Source organism: Heloderma suspectum, chromosome 5 (genome assembly GCF_057233095.1).
Source record: "Heloderma suspectum isolate Gila_16-S chromosome 5, 16-S_ref, whole genome shotgun sequence".
In the NCBI taxonomy this organism is placed as follows: domain Eukaryota; kingdom Metazoa; phylum Chordata; class Lepidosauria; order Squamata; family Helodermatidae; genus Heloderma; species Heloderma suspectum.
In genome coordinates this window covers 74,191,652-74,206,684 of record NC_139462.1, presented here as the reverse complement: position 1 = coordinate 74,206,684, position 15,033 = coordinate 74,191,652, and positions in this window count along the sequence as shown.

The window sequence follows — 15,033 nt, the reverse complement described above, 5'->3', positions numbered from 1 at the left end:
TAGAGGTTATGTAGTGGAAAAGCAGGAAAGGAAAAGATCTTTGTGTAGAACTCAGATCTCAATTCTGCAACAAAACTGAAAGCAGATACAGCTATTAAAAGCCTTGTGTAGAAAAGCTCTATGACTAGTAGTCATTGGTAGCCCTGTCTTTCATGAATTTGTTCAATCCCACAGTTTTGTTTTTTTTTCCCCAGAGCCCTCCACGGCCGGAAATCCGGCTGTAGACGGCTCTGGCCTGGCTGGGCCTGGCCAGCTGCTCCGCGGAGCTGCCACAGAGCACAGCCGGCCGTGGAGGATTCCGGGGGGGGGAGGAATGGATTGCCTCCCCCCCGTCAAGGATTCCGGGGGGAGGGATGGAATGCCTCCCTCCCAACCATCAACATAATCCGTGGAAAGGTAAGTGACTTTCGTACATCCCTAACTATTAGTGTAACATATTTATAGCCTTGGTTTTTCTGGATGTCACTACGCAGCAGAGGGAGCGATCCTATGCTCCCCAAATAGCCTTGGGGGAGGCTAGGATAGTTCGGTTTCCTGGCTCCAAGGTCAGTGCTCCCTGCCCCCTCTCCCTCGTAGCCAATGTGGAGAGAACCACACCAACTACTTCTCTGCACTTGTAAAACAGAGCGTGGAGGAAAAAGGGGCATTCCTGAGGGGAGGGGAAGAGACCGGGGTGGCTGCGATACAACATATCCTATGGCTGCCCCAGCTTCTCCCATCGCCCATCTAGCAGAAATGCAGGGTGGCTGGAGTGCAGAGGCAAAGATGATCCCTTCTGTCCTCCCGCCCCACTTTGGATACTCGGCAGCCTCTGAGTTAGGGGGCTGCCAGCAATCCACATAAGATTGCGCCCTAAGGGTCTGATCCTATGCATGTTTAGACAGAAGAAAAGTCCTACAGCAGCCAGCAGCATTCTCCAGCCAGCATGGGTGGCTGGGAAATACGGGAGTTGTAGGACTTTTCTTCCCTCTAAACATCCATAGGATTGCACCCTAACAATAACAAATTAATATAGATCATTTGGTAACAGTCACAACCCATCAAACCTACACACACACACAAATACAGAAAAACTGCAGGCTAACAAAATGCTCAGTTACCTCCTGAGACCAGACAGTTAGAAACGTTTAAAGGCCTACCTCAATTAAAGACAAGAAAAAGTGCTTTACATTGTTCTCATAAGGATAATGGTAGACCTCTCTGGGGAACGGGTTTCATCAGAGTCACAGTTCTTGTTTATTATGTCTATTGTTGTTCTGATGTCATGCTTTCATTGGATCGGATCGGATTGTGCTTAAGCTTTTTATAGCTTTTTAACTGCCGCACTTCACTTCAAATGTGTTTCACATGTCAGAAAATACAGCTAACAGATATGATAAATAAATACGAAAACTTTACGCTGCAACCCTGTCAGTCTCGTCTCCTGAAGAGGGAGGACCCTAAGTAAGTCCCTCTCAGCCAATCTTAACAGGACAGTGGGAGAATACATAGTTGGAAATAACTAACATAAGGAATTTTTCATATGGGTTTGGATAAGGATTCTTTGCCAAACTTCTGACTCTTTGGTGCAGTTTCCTCTTCATCTCCTTCAAACAACCAATTATCCGAGACACCCTCATCCCACACAGCTGCATTCCTGGCAGTGCTTGAATTATGGAGGGGAAGGTATGGGGGAGGAACTTTAATGAAATCCACATCCCCCCCCCCATTTCAGCGAAATCAGGCCCCCTGGTTGCCTTCTGAAACAATAGCTGAGGAGATCACAAAAGGACTTTCTCTTCCTCCCCCCTGTAATTTGAACACTGATTGTTGGATCACTGCAGCCCCTGTCAGGCATTCTTCTCTATGGAATTGTAACTGACACTGTGTGCACTGTACTGTCCCCATCAAATCATCAGTTTGCAATATGGGGGAAAGTCTGAAGTGGGGAGCCTGTTTTTATGTGTGAAGCTCCCCACTGCGATTTAGAACACTGTACAGTCCTCCCAGTGGCACCGCTAGCCACAGACCACCAGGCAGAGGTCTGAGGCCCCACAGTCTGGTGGCAATCCAGAGGGCCCCCAGGAGATGGTGACACTTAGGCAGCAAATACAGTGTGTACACAAAGTGCTGCACTGAGAGCCAAGATGGCAGCTGTGCACCATTTTACTTGGAAGCATTTCTCCACAAAATGATTGTGGCAGCTACTTCAGTCAATCAGGCTCCACTGAGCCCCTCAACCACCCCCTCACCACTCCTGTGCTCTCCTTGGCCACGTGCCTCAAAAGGTGACATCTAATTGGCTGAGTTAGCTGCCACTCTAGCTCTGGGGAAATGATTTCAATTGAAATGGTGCGCAACTGCAGCCTCAGGGTTTCTCTACACCAGGGTTTTATCCTGTGATTGAGATTGGTTACTCACAGCAATTTGTGGGTCCCTTACATGATGTTGTCAACCTTCAGGGCCTCTCCCATGCTTTGTGACAATTTCCGCAGCTTTACTTGTAATGGGGAAAATGTACTACTTTAAAATGATGGTTTGAATTGCTCTGTGTAATTACAGAGTTGTTCTATAACCCCAGCTATACCACAGTGCCATCCAGTGGCTGTATAATGAAACATACAGAATTTGCAGAGAAAGGAAATTATGGGGGCAGGGGGGAGGGAAGCACATGTAAAGGGCTGAGCTTCATCCCGGAAAGAATCTGAAAGTAGAAGCCCTGATAAAGTTGCAGGAGAAAAAGCCTAATGTAGAGAAACCTCAGAGTCAGTTGGTGCAGTGCTTTGTTTTTCATTCTGCACCCATCTGCAGCAGCTGCCTTATCTGCTTTGCCAGCCATGGGAGAGGATCAGAGCTATGCCCAGCACATCCGTTCATAAGAGTCACTCCCCATCCCCAGGTGAAAAGGAGAAAGGGGGCAGTGGCAGCAGGGAGGGAGTTAGCAGAGGAGCCCAACAAAAGCCTCCAATTTAAAAAATGGGGTGTCCAGGATAGTTGGGGTGGGGCAGAAGGGACTTTTCCCAGGGCCTCCTCCTGCCTGGCAGTGTCTCTGAGCCATCCCCTCTCCCTCCACACAACTGTGATTGTTTGGAGATCTACTGAAAGGGGCTTACTCCTCAGCTGTCCAGTTTATTAGGCCTTACTGACTTCAATGCAATTTACAGTTGCTTGACATGTGCCCTTGTGCACATGACTGGTCACCTCAATGTTTTGGCCCATCCCCTTACCATGATCTAATCAACAGTGCTCCTGAACACACATCAAATGGTGAAGCTAATGATCATCATGAAAATGCTTTACAATCAAAGAGAGTGCAGACAGAGACACTCAGTATCTTTGGAGATACTCAGTAGCTCATAGGACAAGGGCCAAAGTTATCACATGGAAGTATTCCCAATACTATCATGCATCTGTATTTTATTACTGCAAGGGCAAATGGTTTGAGTTAGATTTTGGCTTGCTAAGGCAAAGACCTGGACACATTTTATTAATTTCACACAACATCACTTGGCAGCATACAGAAAAGCTTTCAGAGAAATCCAGAAGGCCAAACAAGGGTAACTTGTTTAAAGATGTGAATTGGAAAATAAAACAGCTATTATGAAACTACCTGCTGAAAAGAATTAAAACAAATAAGACACACCAGCACAGGAAGATGCAATGTGCCCTGAAATCTCTGTTTCTAAGCTATGTTGTACATCCAGTCAATGACTGAGGAAAATAATTAATTTTGCTACTGAAAAGCCTTTCTGCATAGAATTCTCTGTAAACCAAACCAAACATATTTCTCTGCAGCTAGTTACACAGTTTTGTGTGCATCTGCACTAATGTTTAGACGTGTGGTAATGAAATATATTCTATGTAATTACATCAATATTTTCTTGCAGCCACACTTTTGAATATAAGTAATTCATATATGTAGACATTGTTATTATTTTCCAAATGATTTGAGGACTCTGGGTGGAGAAGAGCATATATAATTATGGCACTTGGGTCTGCTTCACACATTACATCAGGGAATCATATGCTTGACTGAACTTTGGCTCTGGCATGGTCTTTAACTCTGCCTTGAATCATACTGCAGCATCAACAGCTGGATCAAAGCCATGCTACATTCCTGACAGTTCATTCTATTCTGAATAACCTACGTTCATATGTGGGTAGCTTAGCTACACCCCAATTCCACCAGACAAGGGGTAGGCAACCTTGCTGTCAGGAGCGCCCTAGCTGCCTCTTACAGTCTACTCCAATAGCCAACTCAAGACACAGACAAAAGGATTCTTTTCAAGGCTTTAATCCTTTTACAACTTAATGACTCTTTCAGATGCTAATCACCAGCAACTAAGCAAGGAACAGCACTGGGGAAAGTTAGCAGAGTAGCCTATGCTCCAGGTTAGGCAGTTGGTCCCTGTTTGAAGGAGAATCACGGGAAGACCCTGAACTTATGGGCTAGGGAGAGGTCCTCCCTCTTTCCCTTGGGTCCTCGGGACGTGACCGTTGCTTGTGCGCCAAATGAGCGCTACGCCTCCTTTCCACGCCCTCCGTCGTCGCTCCCTGCGTCAGCGTCGAGCATCCAGCGAGCCCCCCTCCAGCACTGTCTCGCTGCCAGGGTCACTATCTATCCCAGGAATGCTGGCAGGAGGAATCTGCCAGCTGCTGTGCCTGTGAGAGAGGAGCAAGCTCCTCTCCCATGGATTGCTGTTCCTCCTCAGAATCAGAACTGCTCTGGAGTTCTATCGGCTCAGTTTCCACCCTGACACTTTTGGGACCCATGGGCACATTTGGCAATTTGAGAAACTGTCCTGGGCACCACCACAAAATGGCTGCCATAAGAGGCGTGGCTAGTTACAAAGAACAAGTGACCTTCCTGGAAGACTGAGTACAAGGCAGAGGTGGGGTCTGAGCCCCAACACACTAAACAATGCCTTTGAACCACAATTTTCAGCATCAACAGAACCCTATTCCACAGAAAGCAGACTCTTTTTCTCTTCTAATCCCTGTCTGCCAAGTCATTCCCCACTATCTCTTTTTCTCTCTCATCCTAGCTCACCACCCATAGACACATACACTCTCTCTCTCTCTCTGGCACGCGCATGCACATGTGCGCACACACTACCTCTGGTCATCAATCCTTTATCTATTCTCTCTCTCTCTCTCTCTCTCTCTCTCACACACACACACACACAAGCAAGCAAGCACTCCACGTATATATCATGCATACATACATACACACACGCCCCTCCCTTCTCCTCACTGCAAGCACAAGAAAATCACACTCACTCTTTTTCAGGATCCCTCCAAATCCCCCCCACACCAAGCCTTTCTCTCTCCCTTTCTCTTTCTCACACACATGCAGCCCCCATCCATTAAGACATATAAGCACACAACCCTCTTCAACCCTCCAGGTTGCTCCCAGCTGGCTCCCCCAGTCCCTGGGGCCTGCCATCTTCATTTCCTAAGAATGTCTCTGAGCCCCACAGATGGCCCAGAGGCATTCCTGGGAAATGAAGATGGCAGCAGCTGGAGGCCCTCACTTTGCTTTGATGTGATCCCAGCTGCCAGTAAGAATGTTTTAAAAAGTGAGAGGGCTGGAGCACCTTAGTATGCATCAAGAAAGATGCCCAGAGGCTTACTGCTGCCCACGGATACCATGTTGCCTGCCCTTGCACTAGACTTTGTACATCCACCATTTAGAGTGGTTTGGGAAGCTAGACTTTATACTAGGAACAGAACACATGCAGATTATACAGCAACTACAAATCATTATTCTATCTCCTTCTGTCCCACGCTGTGAACCTGTTCACACATCACAACAGCCCACCATGGCTTAACTTACCCATGGGTCCTGTTGTATTGTGCTGGGCACCCGCAGGCACCATTTTTGCATGGCGCCTTGTGAGTCCCAGCTTGCTGTGGGTTGTCATGCCATGCAAATCCAGGTTGTCTAACTCTCAAACAACCCCTGCCACCTGGGTTCGCATGACTTGGTGAGCCGTGGCACACACAAGCACTTGGTACAATGCGACAGCCCCCACGGCTAAATTAAGCCAGGGTAGGCTGTCATGTTGTGTGAACCAGGTCAATGATAGGTAATCATTAGGACTGCTATGTGGCCATGATCGGATGTAACAATGATCCAGAATTGCTGAGAATTCTGGCTTATTATTCATGAGCAGTGTGCTAGTGCACGCTGCCTGATTGCCCCTGCTGGGCTCCTCCCATCAACAGGCATCTCTAAACTAACCAGAAACTAGTGGGGAGGTGAAAGCTTCCAGTTATGTCTGAACCCAGACTCATGGTTTGTTGCTCCTTTAACAAACCAAGGTCGGAAGCCCAGGTCTGAAGTTGGTTTCCTGTTTTTGGTTTGTTAGGGGAGTGACAATGCCAGCTCTGGGTTCAGGCATAATGGGAAGCGTTTGCTTACTCAATAGTTAGTGCAGACTTCTAAAAATAAAATTTGTATACTGATGCTGAATTGGGCCGAACTGAACTTCAGGTAAGAAGAATGCAAAAATGGAATGGAACCAAAACTGACAGGTTTGCCTATCTCTACCTCAGATGAATCTTGTTCTCTAAGCCTAACTTACCTCATAGGCTTGTTGAGTGGTTAAAAGGGGACCCTGTTTATTGCTGTTTTTAATGTTTTAATTAGGGTTTTTATTGACTGTTAAAGCTTATCATTGTTTTTTGTATTGTTTTAATATATCGGACACCATCTGGGTGGTTTGCACAGAAAGAAAAGAAAAGAAAGCTGTACCACGCCCATGGCTCCTTGGAGAAAGGCTAGGATTAAAATTTAATAAGTGAAATCAATTAAAACTCACATGATTAATTAAATCTGATTTCTTTAATCAGATGGCAGGTCTAGTAATCAGTTATATTTTTAAGGGATCTCCGGAACAGGAAAGAAGCAAAAGAATTTGTAACTTAAAGATAAATGGAAAGTAATAATTAAGAAAGAGAGACCTAAAGAGAGAACCCATTTAATACATTGTTTATATGGCTTTTAATTTTTTAAAAAAAGGCTGACATTTGACCTATTGTTAATGTTTATGTATTCATTTATTCAAAATGTATATTTTGACCTGCTTTAAAAAGTTTCAGGATGGGCATAATTCAAGTATGAACAGGGATTTTACCAGGCAGACAAGGACCTGGCAATTGTATTGTTGTAACGGTGACGGGAGGGAGCATTTAATGTGCAAAAAAGTGTGTGATGTTTCCAATAATCATGAGATTAATCAAACAAAACAAACAGTATCAATTCAGATAACTTCTCTTTGAAAGGCAGCACACAGTGTTATCAAAGAAGCAGTATCATCTGCTTTAAAAGAGAGCAAATCTTTAAAAACCCTTATCTCGGGGGGTGGGGGGGAAGAGTCATCTTCAAAGGTCATTCTTACAGTGTACGCTATCAACAGACAGCTTTCTAAAAATAATATGCCAGCGAGGATCACTATCACATATTTCATTTTGCAGAAACTAGTGCTAAACAACCCCGAGGCTACTCTGTTCTGCTCAAATACTTACTCTTCAACTTGCCATCTAGATGAACAATATTATTAAACAGAAACTGTTACAAATAAAAAAACCCAAGGATCTATCAGACTATTTGTCTGTTTCGTTCAATACATTCAGCTACTTATATATACAGAAATAGCTTGTAAAACCTTTTGATATATGTATTTCGCCTTTCAATGTAAGCTCCCTTCTTTACGACTTTCTCTATGAGCCAAGCTTGAAATATTGAAATTCACCTCCAGTTGTGTCCATGGCAAGAAGTAAAATTAAATTCAAAGTAGAAACCTATAGCCAAAGGTTAGCGTTCTCCCTACGAAATCAAAGAAACCTGGGCTCATTACTTCCTTGGCTTTCTGGAGTCCTACAACCTCCCACATACCATTGCCTGTTCTCTCCCTCTCTGCCAACAGCTCACATGTCCTATATAAGCTGGTGGGGGGTGGGGGTTGTAGCTCAGTGGTAGAGCACATGCTTTGTATGCAGAAGCTCCCAGTTTCAATTCCCATGGTAGGAAAAACTCCTGCCTGAAATCCTAGAGAGCCAGCAGCTGCCAGTCAGTAAGCCTTTCTACACGAGGCCTTTATTGTGAGCTCCTGATCCCAGATTCACAGTAGTTTGCATGTCCTTCACACGATATCCTCCTCCTCCAGGGCCTCTCCTGTGCTTTGCAATAATTTTAGCAGGTTTTTTCTAACGAAGAAAGTCTGGTATTGTGAATGGCAGGATAAAGCCTAGTGTAATCGCACAATTCCACTGTACCACAATGTCACCTAGTGCTTGTGTAACGGAACATAAGGAAAGGAAGAGAAAGAAAACCCGCAGAAAAAAAACACATGTAAAAAGTCTTAATCTTGCAAAGAATCCAGAAACAGGAGCCTTGGTAAAGTGGTGAGTTAAAAACCTCATGTAGAAAAGCCCAGTGTCAACAATACTGGGCTAGATGGCCCAAAGATCTCACTCAGCATATTTATTTATTTATTTTATTTTAAGCATTTGTATCCTGCCCTATATCATTAAGATCTCAGGGCAGCTTACAGATAAAATCAATTTAAACAGTGTAAAACAATAAATAATTTAAACACTTAAAACATATTAAACCATTAAGGAAGCTAATACCAATTTAAAATCTAAAACAATAAAACAGCTAAAACAGTGTGCTACTTTAGGGAATGCATTTAGCCCTCAAAGGTTTTGGTAAAAAGCCATGTTTTTACTTGGTGCTGAAATGAAACCAATGTCTGCACCAATTGGGCCTCCAAGGGGACGGAATTCCACAACCGGGGTACCACAGCAGAGATGGCCCTCGCCCACATCCCACCATAGTGTATGCCTCACACTGGTGGGACTCAGAGGAAGGCCCCTCCCACAGATCTCAGCCCTCGGGCAGGCATATATAGGGAGAGGCACTCCCTCAAATATTGAGGTCCCAAGCGGTTTAGGGCTTTAAATGTCATCACCAAAACCTTCAATTCCAACTGGAAGTATATTGGCAGCCAATGCAATCCCTTTAAAATTGGTGAGATATGATTTTTATAAGATGTTCCAGTCAGCAGTCTAGCTGCTGCATTTTCCACTAGCTGCAACTTCCGAGTCATCTTCAAGGGCAGCCCCACGTCAGGTGCATCGAATTGGGAAGTTACCAGCACGTGTACTACTGTGGCTAGGGTATCCCTGTCCAGGAAAGGCCGTAACTGGCGGATCAGCCGAAGCTGGCCCCAAGTACTCCAGGCCACGAAGTCCACCTGGGGCTCCAGTGACAGGGATGGATCTAGGAGTGCTCCCAAGCTACACACCTGCTCCTTCAGGGGGAGTGCAACCCCATCTAGGACAGGTCGCTTACCCGGTTCCTGGACTCAGGAACCACCAATCCACAGAGCTTCTGTTTTGTCAGGATTTAGCTTCAGTTTATTGGCCCTCATCCAGCCCATTACAGCCTCCAGGCACTGGTCCAGCACCTTCACCGCCTCAGCCGACTCCAACGACAAAGAGAAATAGGGCTGAGTATCATCAGCGTACTGGTGACATCCCATCCCAAAACTCCTAATTGGGGGATAGAATAGAACCATGTGGCACCCCACAGCTTAACAGCCATGGGGTAGAACAGGAATCCCCCAGTACCACTCTCTGGAATCGGCCCTGCAGGTAGGAGCGGAATCACTGTAACACAGAACTCCCTACTCTCATCCCACAGAGCCAGTCCAGTAAGACACCATGATCAATGGTGTCAAAAGCCGCTGAGAGATCCAGGAAGATCAACAGGGTAGCACGCCCCCTGTCTTTCACCCGGAATAGGTTGTCAGTCAGGGCAACCAAGGCCGTTTCAGTGCCGTACCTTGGCCTGAAACCAGATTGAAATGCGTCCAGATAATCAGTTTCCTCGAAGAACATCTGAAGCTGCCCAGCCACCACATGCTTAAGCACCTTGCCCAAAAAGGGGATATTAGCGATGGGGTGATAGTTCTCACATACCTCTGGGTCCAGGGAGGTTCTCTTTAGGAGAGGGTGCACTACAGCCTCTTTCAAGGTGGCAGGCACCACCCCCTGACAGAGTGAAGAATTTACCACCCCCTGGACCCACCCAGCCAATCCACTCCTGCTAGATCATATTAGCCAAGATGGGCAAGGGTCAAGCTTACATGTGGTGGGATGGACTGAGTCAAGCATCTTGTCCACATCATCAGGCTGCAACAACTGAAACTGATCCCAGGAAACACAACCAGACGGAACACTGGACACCTCCCCAGACTCTGCGATAACTGTGGCGTCAAGTTCTGAGCGAATACAAGTGATTTTCTCCTCCAAGTGCCTAGCAAAGTTATTACAGCAAATGACTGAGGATTCCAGTCCCAATTTCTCTGAGCCCAAGCAAGATCCCAACAGGGTCTTCACCACCTGGAACAATTCTGCTGGGTGACATTTCAAGGATGAGATGATAGACATGTAATAAAATTATTTTTGCCATCCTCACTGCCACATAATAGGCACAACGAAGAGTCTTTGCTAATCTTCGATACATACAGCAGCTTCCCATGTTCCCCAACCCCAGTGATGCGGCTAAGTAATTTAGACCCTGGACTTAATTATCGGGGGGGGGGGTGCTTTAGACAGCCATATATATTACTTCAGTGGTGAAGCACACACCTAACATGTCTCTTCTCTCCACCCCAACCACCATTCCTGATTCCTGATATGTTAGAACAACAACCACAAAACTGATTGCCAACCCTGACTTAAACAAAAATACTCTTGAGCATGTGCAGTTTTGCATTTTGAACTCAAATCTTATCACCATCGTGACTACAGAAATAAAATAAAATAAATGTCCTAGCTGAACCACTGCCCAACCCTGGTTCCTCCTGGATCCTGAGGTGGGAGCTACACTTCCCCATGGCAAATGAATATTCTCAAATCCAAGCCTGAGAGGGTAACACCCAAATGGGGAGGAGGCATAAGGAAGAAACATTTATAGGGGAGAATTGGTGGGGGAAAGGAGGTGCTTAACCCATCCCAGTCCCACTCATCATCTCCTGAAAATGCCAACCCAGCCATTGAACTGACTTCTATTTCCAAGGCTGGCTGAGGGATGAACCCAAATAAAAATGGCTAGGGTTGAGCCATTGGCAGGTGTGGGAAAGGTTAACCAACCCACCAATTCTCTCCTGCAAGTGCTCACAGCCTTGCATTTCTCCTATGACAGGTGGCCAAACATTTTGGCCTTGAAGGCTGTCCTGCATCTGTTGCAGTTCCCATGGCCTCTACCCTCTAATGTTGCCCACCTCATTTCTGCTGACAGAGGACAGTTGTTCTTGTCTTTATGCCCTGAGCAAAGTTTTTCCACAGACAGCTTCACTTCCTCTTTGGACTATCTTCACTCAGGAACCTGCTTCTTTAACCACTGCCTGCTGTGCCCTTATTCCTCCAGCCTCTCTTCCTTTTCCTTAGTTCTGCTACTTTCCCAGCCTCAGTTTCCCTGCCTGTCTGTACAGTAAACAGCCCTTCCTGCCCCTGTACAAACCACTCATTTATTTCACGCATTTCCCTGCTCTGCTATTTGTCAAGATGTTGATGCTTTGATGCTTATGTTTAGAATGTTTGTGTGGATATTTCATGACATCACAGCAGCCCTTCCAACAGCCAAAGGAGACTTGCATACAAACAGGCGAACATCATAAAATAATTTTTATTTTGATATACAGATGACTATGGCAGTCACTGTTATGATGGGAGCAGGTTTGTTGCCCAGCCCAAGCAATAAGAGAAGTGAAATTTAAAAATGGACCTCTCTCACCACTGGGAGATATTTATTATATTCAGCAGTATATAAATACCAATAATAATAATAATAATAATAATAAATGGATTCTGGAATATAATTTTCATAGAACAAAAGGTGGTTACTGTATAAGGAAACAAAACTTAGGGCTAAAAAATAAGTCCATATAACTCAAGAACAGTCTAATAAAGGGCAAATTAACACATGATAGTAGCCACCCTAAAAAAATCTCTAACTACAGAGGCCGTATCAAGTGGCAAGATTCTTGGTGAGACTAAAGGCTTCTCCACACCAGGCTTTTTATCCTGCACTTTACCAGGGCTTCTGCTTCTGGATTCTTTATGGGATTAAGATTGGCTCCTTCACACGCACTTCCTCTTTTTTCCCCAGGGATTGCCTTTATCTGCAAGTTCTATATGTTTCATTATATAGCTACTAGATGGTGCTGCTGTTATAGCACAACTCCCTCTTTACGTGGACAAATTCAAATTGCATTTTTTATTAGCTCATTCTTTCTATTTCAAATACAGCCGAGGCAATAGTCGGAAAGCACAGGGCAGGCCCTGGAAGGTAATGACGTCATGTAAAGGACCCGTAAACTTCTATGAGTAACCAATCTCGATTGCAGGATACAAGTTCCATGTGGAGAAGCCCTAAAAATGGTTATCTGCCATAACAGCTTTTCTTTATTAGGTTATTTTGCAGATAATGACAAATCTAAAAAGCAGTCTAAGAAGAGATAGCTCAGCAATATGGATTAGATATAATATGACTGCCACAAACCTTTTGTCCAAAGGTAAAATCCTCAGTCTGAACCTGCAGGTGGTCATTGCATCTGAGAACAACAAGGCATTAGCACAGAAGAGGAAATACAATACAAGGTGCAAAAGATAGTGAAACCCTCAGCTACTTAGCTCCTCTGAAGCCAGGCCAAATAGTGCTAAAGGGTGTCATTTGTCAAGGGTGTCATTAAGATTAAATAATGCATGAGCTTGCACTGATTCCTATACAAGTGAATAATTCAAGTTTCCTCTGCTCTGCAACATGTTCCTTCCTATCCAAACTCTGAATATGAATATATTCAGAAGCTCAAGTTTCTAACCAAAGATGAATTAGTCAGTACCTAAATGACAAAGCCTTGTTTTGTTGCATAAGAAGAGGTTTTGCAGAATTACCCATTTACTATCAATTTGAGTAAAAAGGAAGGGAGATTAAAACCAATCATCAAACAAACCATGGCTTTCTTTCCAATTATGCTGTTCTACATGGTCTCCAGTAAACAATAATTGACTGATTAATCATAATCATTCCTTTGAACATAGTCTTTTTTCCTTTCTTTTTTTACTTGTGGGAAATGGCACAACACCACATTCCCCAAATATTCTATAGTCAGCAAGAACTGTTGCTGGGGAACTGATCACTAATGCAACAACCTGGTTTGCACCATCACCACAGGCCACTGTGGCTTATTTAAGCCACAATGAGCCACAGTACCCACAGGCACCATGTTACCTATTCAAGCCCAGCCACAGCTTGTTGTGTCATCGGAACCCGGGCGGCATGGCTTCTTGGTAGTGGAAACAACCCTCCGATAATCCATGACCCATTTGAAAACCATGGCAAACCCCTGATGGGGCTTGAATATCCAAAATGGCTGCTAGCACACACCACAACCCACCATGGTTTAAACACCTCATGTTGTAATTGAGGTGACTCACATCGTATAACATGGTATAACACAAAGGTTACACCTGCTACATGGAATACCAACTGTGAGGAAGCATATTTTAAATGGTCCTGAGTGAGGAGCTAAAGAACAAGTCATCCTTTAAAAAAAATATTTACACCTATTTCTGAATGGTTTGCTTATGTGCATATTCCCATTTGACCCTTTTCCAGGATGCCTCAGCGAGAGAAGCAGTACTTGCTGTCTAACAAGCAGAGCAGAGGAGGTCTTTGAGTTAACTTCATCTTACCTATCCTTAGTCTGCTGAGTGAACAAAGAAGGTGGTGTCCTCAGTGGTAGGTTGGGTCCAAAGCGGGGAGATCCGGCATTTCCAGGTTGTGACAGGGCATCCACTGAACAAGAGCACAAGGACTGTAGGGGATCAGGCATCCCCAGGCTACAGTAGAAAACATAGGAAATTGCCTTATACTGAGTCAGACGATTGATCCTGCTAGTCCAGTACTGTCGACACTGACTGGCAGTGACTTTCCAGGGTTTCAGGAAGGAATTTTTCCAGCCCTACCTGGAGATGCTGGGGATTGAACCTGAGACCTTCTGCATGCAAAACATGTGCTCTACCACTGAGCCACGGTCCCTCCCTTTCATTGGGCAGAAACATAGGGTGATGGGATGGAAAGACAACATATAGCCAGGAGTTCCAGGAGTCAAATAGAGTGTCTTCCTTCAGGGCTGCTCTCAAAAGCACACATTGTCCAAAGCCCAAAAGCAATTATACTTTTTAAAAAACAAAGACAAGGGTATTGACTGAGGACAGGGCGGGGGGGGGGCGATTCTGAGGGAATGAAAGGAGTAGAGACTGATGCCAGGGCTACTTTCTGAAAAGAGTTTAGCAGAATCTTGATGGGTGGTTTTGATGCCTGGTCACAAATGCACTCAGATCTGGTCAATTAATGAGTGGTAGGAAGTTGACTGATTGCACTGGGATGCAGAGGAGATTGGCTTGAGCACATGCAAGGATAGTCTGGGACAGTTTTCAGTGGAAAGGGGAGTGCAGTCCTGAAAGTCAAGCCCTCTCATCGTTAGCTTTCTCTTTCTTAGTCTTTCTCAGCTTAGCAGTGAGAAACAGAAATGTTGGAGGTACGTGGACAAAACAGAAGCAACCTGTCGATACACTTCATTCATCATCATTCAACAATTCAGGGTTAGAAAGTTATATGCATTAAGGTGGAGAAATGTAGATAGTGAACTGCACCAAGTCCTTTGAATTAGAAAAGAAAGCATGATATCTGTGCCCTCCCCCTGCCCTGAAAATGTTCTTATTCAGGAAGGCCTTTGATGATTAGTTTTTATTTGTGTACACTGACTAGTTATTATCACCCTTTTAGCTGCACAGTTTTAACGTTTGCCGTTAATTGCTGTTGCTGCTATTGTTGTTTTTATGGTTTTACACTTCTGTAAGCCACCTTGTGAGAAAGTTTTCTAAAAGGCAGGATATAAATCTATAATAAATAAATAAATAAATAAAGGTGCAATCCTATGGGATGCTTGTAAGCCTCTGCACCTGCATGTTGTG